Genomic DNA, 11,894 nt, shown 5'->3' with positions numbered 1-11,894 from the left:
TATAACTCTTCTTCCAGAAATCCATTCAGGACTGCAGTTTTGACATCCATTTGCCAAATTTCATAATCATAAAATGCGGCAATTGCTAACATGATTCCGACAGACTTAAGCATCGCTACGGGTGAGAAGGTCTCATCGTAGTCAATCCCTTGAACTTGTTGAAAACCTTTTGCAACAAGTCGAGCTTTATAGACAGTAACATTACCGTCAGCGTCAGTCTTCTTCTTGAAGATCCATTTATTCTCAATTGCTTGCCGATCATCGGGCAAGTCAACCAAAGTCCACACTTTGTTCTCATACATGGATTCCATCTCAGATTTCATGGCTTCAAGCCATTTTGCGGAATCTGGGCTCACCATCGCTTCTTCATAGTTCGTAGGTTCGTCATGGTCTAGTAACATAACCTCCAGAACAGGATTACCGTACCACTCTGGTGCGGATCTTACTCTGGTTGACCTACGAGGTTCAGTAATAACTTGATCTGAAGTTCCGTGATCATCATCATTAACTTCCTCACTAATTGGTATAGGCGTTGCAGAAACTGGTTTCTGCGATGAACTACTTTCCAATAAGGGAGCAGGTACAATTACCTCACCAAGTTCTACTTTCCTCCCACTCACTTCTTTCGGGAGAAACTCCTTCTCCAGAAAAATTCCGAATTTAGCAACAAAAGTCTTGCCTTCGGATCTGTGATAGAAGGTGCACCCAACAGTCTCCTTTGGGTATCCTATGAAGACACATTTCTCCTATTTGGGTTCGAGCTTATCAGGTTGAAGCTTTTTCACATAAGCATCGCAGCCCCAAACTTTAAGAAACAACAACTTTGGTTTCTTGCCAAACCACAGTTCATAAGGCGTCGTCTCAACGGATTTTGATGGTGCCCTATTTAACGTGAATGCAGCCGTCTCTAAAGCATAACCCCAAAACGATAGCGGTAAATCAGTAAGAGACATCATAGATCGCACCATATTTAGTAAAGTACGATTACGACGTTCGGACACACCATTACGCTGTGGTGTTCCGGGTGGCGTGAGTTGCGAAACTATTCCGCATTGTTTCAAATGAAGAACAAACTCATAACTCAAATATTCTCCTCCACGATCAGATCGTAGAAACTTTATTTTCTTGTTACGATGATTTTCAACTTCACTCTGAAATTCTTTGAAATTTTCAAATGTTTCAAACTTATGTTTCATTAAGTAGATATACCCATATCTGCTTAAATCATCTGTGAAGGTGAGAAAATAACGATATCCGCCACGAGCCTCAACATTCATCGGACCACATACATCTGTATGTATGATTTCCAACAAATCTGTTGCTCTCTCCATAGTTCCGGAGAACGGCGTTTTAGTCATCTTGCCCATGAGGCACAGTTCGCAAGTACCAAGTGATTCATATTCAAGTGGTTCCAAAAGTCCATCAGTATGGAGTTTCTTCATGCGCTTTACACCGACATGACCTAAACGGCAGTGCCACAAATAAGTTGCACTATCATTATCAACTCTGCATCTTTTGGCTTCAATACTATGAATATGTGTATCACCACTATCGAGATTCAACAAAAATAGACCACTCTTCAAGGGTGCATGACCATAAAATATATTACTCATATAAATAGAACAACCATTATTCTCTGATTTAAATGAATAACCGTCTCGCATCAAACAAGATCCAGATATAATGTTCATGCTTAACGCTGGCACCAAATAACAATTATTTAGGTCTAAAACTAATCCTGAAGGTAGATGTAGAGGTAGCGTGCCGACCGCGATCACATCGACTTTGGAACCATTTCCCACGCGCATCGTCACCTCGTCCTTAGCCAATCTTCGCTTAATCTGTAGCCCCTGCTTCGAGTTGCAAATATTAGCAACAGAACCAGTATCAAATACCCAGGTGCTACTGTGAGCATTAGTAAGGTACACATCAATAACATGTATATCACATATACCTTTGTTCACTTTGCCATCCTTCTTATCCGCCAAATACTTGGGGCAGTTCCGCTTCTAGTGTCCAGTCTGCTTGCAGTAGAAGCACTCAGTCTCAGGCTTAGGTCCAGACTTGGGTTTCTTCTCCTGAACAGCAACTTGCTTGCTGTTCTTCTTGAAGTTCCCCTTCTTCTTCCCTTTGCCCTTTTTCTTGAAACTGGTGGTCTTATTGACCATCAACACTTGATGCTCCTTTTTGATTTCTACCTCCGCAGCCTTTAGCATTGCGAAGAGCTCGGGAATCATCTTATCCATCCCTTGCATGTTATAGTTCATCACGAAGCTCTTGTAGCTTGGTGGCAGTGATTGAAGAATTCTGTCAATGACGCTATCATCCGGAAGATTAACTCCCAGTTGAATCAAGTGATTGCAGTACCCAGACATCTTGAGTATATGCTCACTGACAGAACTATTCTCCTCCATTTTGCAGCTGTAGAACTTATTGGAGACTTCATATCTCTCAATCCGGGCATTTGCTTGAAATATTAACGTCAACTCCTAAAACATCTCATATGCTCCATGACGTTCAAAACGTCGTTGAAGTCCCGGTTCTAATCCGTAAAGCATGGCACACTGAACTATCGAGTAGTCATCAACATGTGACTGCCAGGCATTCACAATGTCTGCAGTTGCTGGCGTAGGTGGTACACCTAGCGGTGCTTCCAGGACGTAATTCTTCTGTGCAGCAATGAGGATAATCCTCAAGTTACGGACCCAGTCCGTGTAATTGCTATCATCATCTTTCAACTTTGCTTTCTCAAGGAACGCATTAAAATTCAACGGAACAACAGCACGGGCCATCTATCTACAATCAACATAGACAAGCAAGATACTATCAGGTACTAAGTTCATGATAAATTTAAGTTCAATTAATCATATTACTTAAGAACTCCCACTTAGATAGACATCCCTCTAATCTTCTAAGTGATCACGTGATCCATATCAACTAAACCATGACCGATCATCACGTGAGATGGAGTAGTTTCAATGGTGAACATCACTATGTTGATCATATCCACTATATGATTCACGCTCGGCCTTTCGGTCTCCGTGTTCCGAGGCCATATCTGTTATATGCTTGGCTCGTCAAGCTTAACCTGAGTATTCCGCGTGTGCAACTGTTTTGCACCCGTTGTATTTGAACGTAGAGCCTATCACACCCGATCATCACGTGGTTTCTCAGCACGAAGAACTTTCGCAACGGTGCATACTCAGGGAGAACACTTATACTTTGATAATTTAGTGAGGGATCATCTTATAATGTACCGTCAATCAAAGCAAGATAAGATGCATAAAAGATAAACATCACATGCAATCAATATAAGTGATATGATATGGCCATCATCATCTTGTGCTTGTGATCTCCATCTCCGAAGCACCGTCATGATCACCATCGTCACCGGCGCGACACCTTGGTCTCCATCGTAGCATCGTTGTCGTCTCGCCAATCTTATGCTTCTACGACTATCGCTATCGCTTAGTGATAAAGTAAAGCATTACAGGGCGATTGCATTGCATACAATAAAGCGACAACCATATGGCTCCTGCCAATTGCCGATAACTCGGTTACAAAACATGATCATCTCATACAATAAAATTTAGCATCATGTCTTGACCATATCACATCACAACATGCCCTGCAAAAACAAGTTAGACGTCCTCTACTTTGTTGTTGCGAGTTTTACGTGGCTGCTACGAGCTTAGCAAGAACCATTCTTACCTACGCATCAAACCACAATGATAGTTTGTCAAGTTGGTGCTGTTTTAACCTTCGCAAGGACCGGGCGTAGCCACACTCGGTTCAACTAAAGTTGGAGAAACTGACACCCGCCAGCCACCTCTGTGCAAAGCATGTCGGAAGAACCAGTCTCGCGTAAGCATACGCGTAATGTCGTTCCGGGCCGCTTCATCCAACAGTACCGCTGAACCAAAGTATGACATGCTGGTAAGCAGTATGACTTATATCGCCCACAACTCACTTGTGTTCTACTCGTGCATATAACATCAACGCATAAAACCAGGCTCAGATGCCACTGTTGGGGAACGTAGTAATTTCAAAAAAAATCCTACGCACACGCAAGATCATGGTGATGCATAGCAACGAGAGGGGAGAGTGTTGTCCACGTACCCTCATAGACCGAAAGCGGAAGCGTTAGCACAACGCGGTTGATGTAGTCGTACGTCTTCACGATCCGACCGATCAAGTACCGAACGCACGGCACCTCCGAGTTCAGCACACGTTCAGCCCGATGACGTCCCTCGAACTCCGATCCAGCCGAGTGTTGAGGGAGAGTTTTGTCAGCACAACGGCGTGGTGACGACGATGATGTTCTACCGACGCAGGGCTTCGCCTAAGCACCGCTACAGTATTATCAAGGTGGACTATGGTGGAGGGCGGCACCGCACACGGCTAAAAGATCAAACGATCAATTGTTGTGTCTCTAGGGTGCCCCCTGCCCCCGTATATAAAGGAGCAATGGGGAGAGGTGCGGCCGGCCAGAAGGGGCGCGCCAGGAGGAGTCCTACTTGTAAGGGCATATTTATCCCTAAGATGTTTTGGTGATTGATGACAATGCTTTTGCGGACTAATCGTGTGCATTGATTGTTTTCAGAGATTCATCCTTTTGGCACGAGACGATTCCCTCCCCTCAGAGCTTGAAGCGAAGATGGTGTAGTCCTTTCGAATTAGTTTGGTGGACTAGTTTCATAGGGATCACCGTACTATCAAGAGGGGGTCCGCTTTGGAAAGGCTAGGGCGGAATCATCACGTACACTTCCTTTGCCCCCCCCCCTCCGAGCCTTTCCGCTTCTATGATGGGCTCGTTCCTCTCTTCAGTGTGCCCTCTCTGGTCCCAGCGGTAGTACCGCGGGCCGGAGCGGTAGTACCGCTTGGGTGCTATAAGCGGTAGTACCGCGCCAGAGCGGTAGTACCGCTCTGGAGCGGTAGTACCGCTGGTAGCCCCCAGCCGTAGTACCACTGCGGTCTCGTGCTAGTACCGCCTCGATTCGAGGGGTCTTTTTTCGTGTCGGGTTTTACGGTACTAGCCACGGCAGTGGGGGCCGTACTACCGCTCGTATGCGGTAGTACCGCCCTGCCACCGCGGTAGTACCGCTCTGGGCCCAGCGGCAGTACCACGAGGGGGAGCGGTAGTACCGCTTATAGGGGCAAGCGGTAGTACCACTGGCCAAGCGGCAGTACCGCTCTCTGCGGGGCTGAAGTGGGGGTAACGGTTGGTTTTTCCCCCCACTATATAAGGGGGTCTTCTTCCCCAAAGTTTACCTGACCTCTTCCCCCAAAAGCTCCATTGTTGCTCCAAGCTCCATTTTTGCCCGATCTCTCTCCCTAGCCAATCAAACTTGTTGATTTGCTCGGGATTGGTTGAGAAGGCCACGATCTACACTTCCACCAAGAGAAATTTGATTCCCACCAGTTATCCCTAGCGGATCTTGTTACTCTTGGGTGTTTGAGCACCCTAGACGGTTGAGGTCACCGCGGAGCCATAGTCCATTGTGGTGAAGCTTTGTGGTGTCGTTGGGAGCCTCCAATTAAGTTGTGGAGATTGCCCCAACCTTGTTTGTAAAGGTCCGGTCGCTGCCTTCAAGGGCACCAATAGTGGAATCACGGCATCTCGCATTGTGTGAGGGCATGAGGAGAATACGGTGGCCGTAGTGGCTTCTTGGGGAGCATTGTGCCTCCACACCGCTCCAACGGAGACGTACTTCCCCTCAAAAGGAAGGAACTTCGGTAACACATCCTCATCTTCACCGGCTCCACTCTTGGTTATCTCGTCCCTTTACTTTCGCAAGTTTACTCGTGTTATATCTCTTATTTGCTTGCGTGCTTGTTGTCATTTCATCATATAGGTTGCACACTTAGTTGCATATCTAGACAACCTATTTTGATGCAAAGTTTAATTTGGTAAAGAAAAGCTAAAAATTGTTAGTTTCCTATTCACCCCCCCTTTAGTCAACTATATCGATCCTTTCAATTGGTATCAGAGCCTCGTCTCTTTTTAAGGACTTTACCATCTGAAGAGTATGGTTGACGTCATAGACGGTGTGGAGGAGCACTCCGGTGTGAATCCGGTCTCGTCTACGGGGGATGGGGGAACCGCGGTCTCTCGTGAGGAATTAAATGTGGCGTTGGACACATTGAAAACCTCCATCACTACCGAGGTCGAAAGCATGTTTCATAAATACTTAGAAGGGCATAAGCTTTCCATCGCTCCGTTGAAAGTGGGTGATCCCGCCAACAAGGTGACGGATGCTACCTCCGACAAAGGGGAAGCTACTAGCGAGAAAGCTCCTTCTTCTAGTGGTAAAAAGGACACCGACATATTTGCCCATGTGGAACCTCCACCTGTCTATGGTGGACCGCTCCCTTCCACTCATTTGAATCATGCCGGCCCGGCTCGTAAGATTGAGAAGAATGTAGATTTTGATTCTTGGGTCTATCGTTTTAAGCGTCATTTAAATCATGTGAACACTAACCCTTGGAGAATCATTGAAGAAGGTTTCTATCCGCATGACCGAAGTAACTTCACTCCTAGAGAAGTTGTGGATCATCAATTCAATGAGAATGCTCTCTTCATCATCCAAGAAGCAATCCCACCCGAAGATCTTCCTCATCTCCGGCCTTACACCGTGGCCAAAGATGCTTGGCTCCAAGTTGTTTCCCTCTATCGGGGAAGCGCAAGCATTCAACGCTCCAACTATGAAGTGGTGCAAGATGAAGCCGACGAGTTTGCAATGAAAGAAGATGAAGAACCGCGTGAGCTCTTTCGGAGAGTAACCAAACTCGCGGTCTCTCTCCGAGATCATGGAAGTAAGGACACGGATGACAATTGGATCAAGCGCAAATTCCTCAAGGCAATGATGCCCTACCACAAAGCCATGTCCTCCGTAATTCGTCAAAGGCCGGACTTCCACACCTTGTCATCAAGTGAAGTGTTGGATGAGTTTGTTGCTATGAGCATCTTGGACAAGACCGCCGACAATGCGGTTCTTCGCTCTCAAAGAGTAAAGAAGCCCAACCTTGCTCTAAAGGCCAAGGTTAGTATGGAGGAAGAGGATGAAGAGGAAGAATAGGAGGGCAACCTCGAAGATACGAAGTATGCCTATCATGAACACATGGCTCTTGCTTCAAGGCAATTTTGGAGCAAGAAGAACACAAGGCCAAACTTCAACAAGAACAATTCAAGTGGCGCAAAGGGCAAGCAACGAGTGAGAACTTGCTTCAATTGTGGCAATGTGAGCCACTTTGTTGCGGAGTGCCCTTACGAGAAGAGGGAAGACAATGGTGGCAAGCTCATTAGACAGGACAAGGCCAAGTCGTTCCCCAACAAGAGCGACTTCACCAAGAAGACTCCTCCCAAGGCATTAGTGGTACAAGAAGAGTACAACGAGGATGATGACGATGATGAAGATGATGAGTCGGTTGCCATGGCCTCCGTTGCCATTGCGAAGACTCCACAGATGTCTCTCTTCGACTCACCCAATGAGAACATCACCGCCAAGTGCCTCATGGCTAAAGCCACCAATAAGGTAACCTCCAACATCAAAACTAACATCATTAATCATCCTTCTTCGACAGATAGCATTGATGAACATGAGGGGACAAATGTGGAGGAAAATGAGTTTGAGACCTTTATGGGTAAACTCAAGGGTAAATCCAAGAAGCACTTCGTTGCTCTCTTGGAACAACTTGGTGAAGCCAATGACATGATCGAGGCTCACGAAGATACCATCTCTAAGATGGAGGGGCATAGTCGTGACTATGCCGATGAGATTTCGGATCTTTCCAATGCTCTTGAAGAAGAGCGTGGTCTTCGTTTGGCTCTTGAGGAGTCATACAACGATGATCATGCTAAGTTAAAGAAAGATCTTGATCATGCTCTTGTTGCGTCTCGTGTGCTAAACTCCGAGAAGGCAAAACTTGGGGTTGATCTTGCTAGACTTAAAGAGGAGTTTGACATTCTCGACAAGGCTCACAAAGTCTTGAAGGGCGTTCATGCTAGCCTCAAGGAGTCTCATGATCAACTCCAAGTAATGCTAACTAAGGAGAAAGCCACCTTTCCTCATATGGTGTTAATTGATAATGAAAATGCTACTAACCCTTGTTGTGAGCATGTGCATCTTGTTGAGGAGAATGCTAAGTTGAAGGAGCAACTTGAGAAAGGCCTTGTGTCATGCATACAAGGTGAGAAGAACCTCAACGACCTTTATGGAAACCAAAAGGAAGTTGTGGCCAAGGAGGGGATTGGGTTCGCACCCAAGCCCAAGAACAAGAAGAAGAATGACAAGACCAAACGACCTCCCCCTCTCAAGCAAACTTTTGTGAAGGAGGGAGAGAGTACTTCCAAGGAGAAGAAGAACAATGCGAAGGTTGACGGTGTTAAGAAGGGCAATACCACCCCATCCAACAAAGCCGGCGACTTTAATCCTTCTTATGTGTTATGCCGTGCAAGTGATGGGCATGTTTATGCCAAATTTGTTGGTTCTCCTCATGAGTATATTCAATGGTCCATTTGGGTTCCTAAGACCCTTGTTACTAACATCAAAGGACCCATTACAAAATGGGTACCTAAAACCAAGCATTGATCTCTTGTAGGTGTTTGCTTCCGGTGGGGGATCATGGTTGCTCGATAGTGGAGCTACAAATCATATGACCGGAAGCAAGGACTTGCTGGTGGACGTGCACAAGATTCCATCTATGCCCACCAATGTTGAGTGGGGTGATGCCTCGTCTTCTAAGGTATTGGGACTCGGCAAAGTTGTCATTTCTCATGATCTCACGATCGAGAAGGTCATGCTAGTTGAGTCCCTTGCATACAATTTACTCTCCGTTCGTCAACTTGCTACCATGGGCTTTGCCACTTTCTTTGATATTGATACCGTGGCCCTCTTGTGGAGAAAGACTCTTAAAGTAGCCTTTGTTGGGCATGTCGAGAACGGTCTCTATGTGATTAACTTTTCGGAGCGACCCACTAAGACCGCGACATGCCTAATGGCTAAAGTTGACGTGGGATGGCTTTGGCATCACCGTTTATCCCATGTCAATATGAGATCTTTGCAAAGTCTTCTCAAGGGGGACCATGTCCGTGGACTAACGAACGTTAGTTTTGCTAAAGATCGTGCTTGCAGTGCTTGTATCAAAGGAAAGCTTCATGAGAAGGCTCACCCTCCCACGACTCTCATTTACTCGAAGAGGCCTTTGGAGCTCCTTCACTTGGATCTCTTTGGGCCTCCATCCTTTGATAGTCTTGGGGGTAGAAAGTATTGCTTGGTAATTGTGGATGACTATTCAAGATACACTTGGGTGTATTTCTTCAAGAGGAAGAGTGAGACCCAACAAACCGTCATTGACTTTGCAAATGAAGCCCAACGTCAACACAATGCAAAGATCTTGACAATAGAAGTGACAACGGCACCGAGTTCAAGAACTACACCTTGGATGAGTTTCTTAGTGATGAGGGGATCAAGCATCAATTTTCCGCACCTTACACCCCTCAACAAAATGGTGTTGCGGAGAGGAAGAACCGGACGTTGATGGATGCGGCAAGGACCATGATGGCGGAGTTCAAGTCTCCATACAACTTTTGGGCCGAAGCCATCAACACCACGTGTCATGCTTCAAATCGGCTCTATCTCCGCAAAGGCTTGAACAAGACTCCATATGAGATACTCACCGGTAACAAGCCCAACCTCAAGTACTTTCGGGTGTTCGGGTGTAAGTGTTTCATTCTCAAGAAAGGTGTTCGTTTGTCTAAATTTGAGACTAGAGCTCATGAGGGCATATTTGTTGGTTATGCTACAAACTCCCATGCTTACCGTGTTCTCAATAAGTCCACGGGACTTATTGAGGAGACGTGTAACGTGGAGTTTGATGAGAATAACGGCTCCCAAGTGGAGCAAAGTGGTACTTGTGATGTAGGTGATGAAATTCCTCCCCAAGCCATAAGAAGAATGGGTGTTGGTTATATCCTACCCATTGAGGAACCCCTTGTGGCCGAAGGAGAAGGACAATGCTCCACTCAAGTGGAGCCATCACCAACCCAAGACCCACACGCTTCCGAAGAACAAAGTGAAGGCCCTCAACCTCATGAACAAGATCAAGGGCAAGATCAACCTCAAGATGGTGGTGATCCACCAAATGATGCCCAAGGTCAAGTTCTCCCCCTCGAGCAAGTTCAAGATCAAGAACAAGCTCAAGACGACACTCAAGATGATCAAGTAACCCCTCCTCGTTTCACTTCCGAGGAGGAATTGGAGCGTCGTGCCGCTAAGATAGCTTCCAAGCTCACCACCAAAGGTCATCTCATGGAGAATGTGGTTGGAAGCCTAAGAAAGGGGGTAAGCACTCGTAGACAATTAGCAAACTATTGTGAACATCGTGCGTTTGTTTCTTGTGTCGAACCCCAAAAGGTTTATGAAGCGCTCGAGGACCCGGATTGGCTCAATGCCATGCATGAAGAACTCAACAACTTCGAACATAACCAAGTGTGGAAATTAGTGCCAAGGCCAACCGGGAACAATAATGTCATTGGAACCAAGTGGATATTCAAGAACAAGCAAGATGCTCATGGGATCATTGTTCGCAACAAGGCTCGTTTGGTGGCACAAGGCTACTCCCAAGTCGAGGGAATCGACTACGGTGAAACCTTTACCCCCGTCGCTCGCCTTGAATCTATTTGTTTGTTGATTGCTTATGCTTCTCATCATAATTTCACGTTGCAACAAATGGATGTGAAGAGTGCTTTTCTTAATGGTCCCATAAATGAGTTGGTTTATGTCAAACAACCCCCCGGGTTCGAAGATCCCTATTTCCCCGATCATGTGTATCAACTCCACAAGGCGCTCTATGGCCTTAAACAAGCCCCACGTGCATGGTATGAGCATCTTACAGAGTTGTTACAAGATCGTGGATTCGAAATCGGGAAAATCGACCCCACTCTTTTTACTAAGAAGGTCAAAGGGGAGTTGTTTGTGTGCCAACTATATGTTGATGATATTATTTTTGGTTCCCCTAACAAAGCCTTCAATGAAGAATTTGCCGCTCTCATGACCTCAATGTTCAAGATGTCTATGATGGGAGAGTTGAAGTTCTTTCTCGGATTCGAAATCAAACAAAGAAGAGAAGGAACCTTCATCAACCAAGCCAAATACACTCAAGACATGCTAAAGAGATTCAAGCTAAGTGATGTCAAGCCGGCTTCCACTCCAATGCCCACCAAGTGCCAACTTGACATTGATCCCAATGGTAAAGCGGTGGATCAAAAGGTATATCGCTCCATGATTGGATCCTTGCTTTACCTTTGTGCATCTAGACCGGATATCATGTTGAGTGTGGGAATATGTGCACGGTTTCAAGCCGCACCTAAGGAAAGCCACTTTGTGGCGGTCAAGCGAATCTTTCGATATTTGGCTCATACCCCAAACTTTGGCTTATGGTACCCAAGAGGAGCAAACTTCAAGCTTGTAGGTTATTCGGACTCCGATTGGGCGGGAGACAAAGTGGATAGGAAGTCCACTTCCGGAGGGTGCCAATTTCTTGGTTGCTCTTTGGTAAGTTGGTCTTCTAAAAAGCAAAGTTGTGTGTCTCTCTCGTCCACCGAAGCGGAGTATGTGGCGGCCGGGAATTGTTGTGCACAACTCTTATGGATGAGGCAAACTTTAAAGGTTTACGGTGTCATTTGTGACAAAGTGCCTCTTTGGTGTGACAATGAAAGTGCTATCAAGATTTCTCTCAACCCGGTGCAACACTTCAAGACAAAGCATATTGAGATTCGTTATCACTTCATCCGGGATCATATTAGGCGAGGGGAGATCGAGCTCAACTATGTCAACACTCGTGATAACCTTGCAGATATTTTCACGAAGCCATTGGATGAAGCAAGATTTCGT

Source organism: Triticum aestivum, chromosome 5D (assembly GCF_018294505.1).
Source record: "Triticum aestivum cultivar Chinese Spring chromosome 5D, IWGSC CS RefSeq v2.1, whole genome shotgun sequence".
In the NCBI taxonomy this organism is placed as follows: Eukaryota; Viridiplantae; Streptophyta; class Magnoliopsida; order Poales; family Poaceae; genus Triticum; species Triticum aestivum.
Note: the sequence above shows the minus strand (reverse complement) of the source record.